Source organism: Elephantulus edwardii, unplaced genomic scaffold (genome assembly GCF_000299155.1).
Source record: "Elephantulus edwardii isolate Elephantulus edwardi_28Jun2011 unplaced genomic scaffold, EleEdw1.0 scaffold00390, whole genome shotgun sequence".
NCBI lineage: Eukaryota > Metazoa > Chordata > Mammalia > Macroscelidea > Macroscelididae > Elephantulus > Elephantulus edwardii.
The window spans coordinates 1,030,991-1,033,860 of NW_006400140.1; the positions used below are offsets into that span (position 1 = coordinate 1,030,991).

General features: G+C 33.3%; 1 pseudogene; it reads left to right on the forward strand.

The window, feature by feature from the left end:
• LOC102856860 overlaps positions 1-1,465 on the forward strand; it is an 11,447-nt pseudogene extending 9,982 nt beyond the window's left edge.
• Positions 1,466-2,870: the final 1,405 nt, after the last annotated feature.

Here is a 2,870-nt window from a genome sequence, read left to right on the forward strand (position 1 = left end):
AAAAGAAAAATTAAAGAATTTTTTAATTTACACAAGCCACATACCAAGTCCTCAATGGCATCTTTTAACTAGCAGCTACCATATTTATATCATCACAGGCAGTTCTACTGAACTGTACAGTTCCATAGACATAGCAAGTATATATAATTCTCTATTTCAAACCGAAATTAGGGTCATTGACTTTGGTTCTATGGCAACTGCAAGATGTTTGCTACAATTTTCCTTTGAATATCTCCCAAATGTTTCAAAGAATAGGATATAAATTACCTTGCAAATGCATTTTTCTTTTAATACACAGAGTATACTCACAGCTCTTTGGGCTTGAAGGTTATTAAAATGCAAGTTGTAATTTATCTAGTGCTTTCTCCAAAGGTCTTGCTCCTTAGAGAGATAATTTCAAACTAATTCCAACTTTCTGGCTTTTATCTATCTCATCCTACTCTCAGTAGTGTTGTAATCAATAGAAACATGTCTAGCTTACTTGAACTTCTGGGCTTCTTTTCACTCTGTACTGTAATAATGAACTTTGCTTCTCTGTGCAAAAGTCACCAGAGATGCAGGAGCAAATCAAATGTTTCTTGTGTTAAAAATAACTTACCTTAGCTACAAAGAGCCAAAATCCTAGGACTAAAATAAATTCTAATAAAATTACATGGAGGATATTGTGAAAAGAGGATTCTCTTGTGTTTAGATGCAGACCATTAAGTGAAAATATTTGTAGAGCTCTTAGTGACATACAGATTCTCGAGTGTAAAAGTTCCTCCTTGGAGCCAAACTCATTATTTAGAGAAGATTCAGACTCATAGAATGTTGTAATACATTAATGAAACCGTATTCACAATATTAAAACTAAAAAAAAAAAAACAACCTAAAATTTTGTTAAAACTGAGGAAGTAATTTTGTGGAAAAGCTTAAAATGAACTGAAGGGAGACGGGTATTGTTTTAGCAAATATCTATCTTTATTTGCTTAATGAGAATGTGTTGTGCTTCCAGCTCAAAGGCACACAGTTCAAATCTACCAACTGCTCTGTGAGAAAAGGATGGGTAATTTTCTCCCCTATGATTTAATGCATCTGAAAATACACTGGAGTGGATTCTTATACTATGAGTGGATTCTTACTCTATGATACACAACAACAATTATTTTTTGTTTATTATTAATATATTGTTATTTTTTAATAAAATGTTCAATTATAATTATTATTTTGGTGAAAGTTTACAGAAAAGTTGGATTTTCTTTCATTCATTATTGCACATCTTACCTACTCTTTTCCTTCCCCTCCCCCAGTTCACTTTTAAAATATTCATTCATTGCTGCACAATTGCCTCTCTGTCCTTCTCCCCACGGTCCTCTTTGCAATGAACATCTAATACTGGGCTGTTGCCTTAAGTATAATACCTAATGTTTCCTTTTGGAACCACAGATGGATTGGAATTGTCGGACAGATGCCGCCTTCAGGATAGCAGTGCAAATTTTTATAGACTACACCACCAGAGATACACACAAGAATTTCAGGATCCAATTTAGTTTTATAATAAATTCCAAACCTCGATTCTTAACCCAAATCTGGTGTTAGTTTAGTATTTTTTTTCCCTCTGGTTGGGTTTTGTCATTTTTCTACACTAATAATTTTATTATAAGTTATATATCTTCATCTAAAGTGACTACAACTAGATTTGTCATTTTACTATAACTTAAAATGTCATATGTGGCTATTGTTGTTGTTGTTGTTAGGTGCCAGCGAGTCAAATATGATTCATAGAAACCTACATGAGTAACAGCTCTGAATTTTGCCCTATCTTGAGAAAACCTCACTGTCTCAGATATACTTGACCTCATTGCCAAGGTAACTGTGTTAATCCATTCCATCCAGGGTCTTCCTGTCATACACTGTTCTTCTACCCTTCCAAGCATGATGTCCTTTTCCAAGGATTGGTCTCTCCTGGCAACATGCCCAAAGTATGTGAGACAAAGCCTCAAAATCTTTGCCTCCAAAGAGCAAACTGGTTTAACCCTCTTGAGGACAGACTTACTAGTTTTCTTGTCAGTTCATTGCATTTTCAATACTCTTTTCCAGCACTATAACTCAAAGGCATTGATTCTTCTGCTGTCATCCTTATTCATTGTCCAGCTCTCAGAATATGACACAAAATATCCTATGAATGTGATGTATTGTTAATGAAATAAAGAACAGAAAAAACTCTGGAATTTGACTTGTAATATTTTATTTTGGTGACAATTACCAGTAAATATGGATGGCCATTTTCAATGGTCAGAAGCAAATTTCAGTGTGTAACATGACCACAGTGTTTGAAAATCATCACACTGTAAAGTAGTGCTTAGTGATCTGGTTCAGACAATTTTTCTTTTTCTTTCTTTCTTTTTTTCCAATAAAGAAAGAAATGAGGAGAGGAAAATAAAAGACCTCTTTTTGTTAGATAGTCTATCCTACCATAGTTTCAAAGATTAAATTGTTATAGAATATGTATTATCTCGTATCTCATTTGTGAACATTCACATCTGAATATACAAAATATTCTAGAGGCCTAGAAGCACATGACTTTCAGAATGGTTGTCATTTCAGATAATGACGGTCATTCTTTAAAGTTATTCTAATTTGTGATGAGAGAAATTAAACAGGTAGATGGAGGAGATAATTTGTACTATTAAATTATCCTACTACAAAGGCACATGATTATGGGCAAGGTTTATGTATTATATGCAAGTAATTAGAAATTGTGTTTAGTTATGTGTATACGATTCTGACTTTCATATGGATATATTGTAGTTGTTGAATAAGATTCATAGTGAAACTATGAACAACAGACTAAAACTTTGTTGTAGCCTAAACTGCACAATTTCTACTAC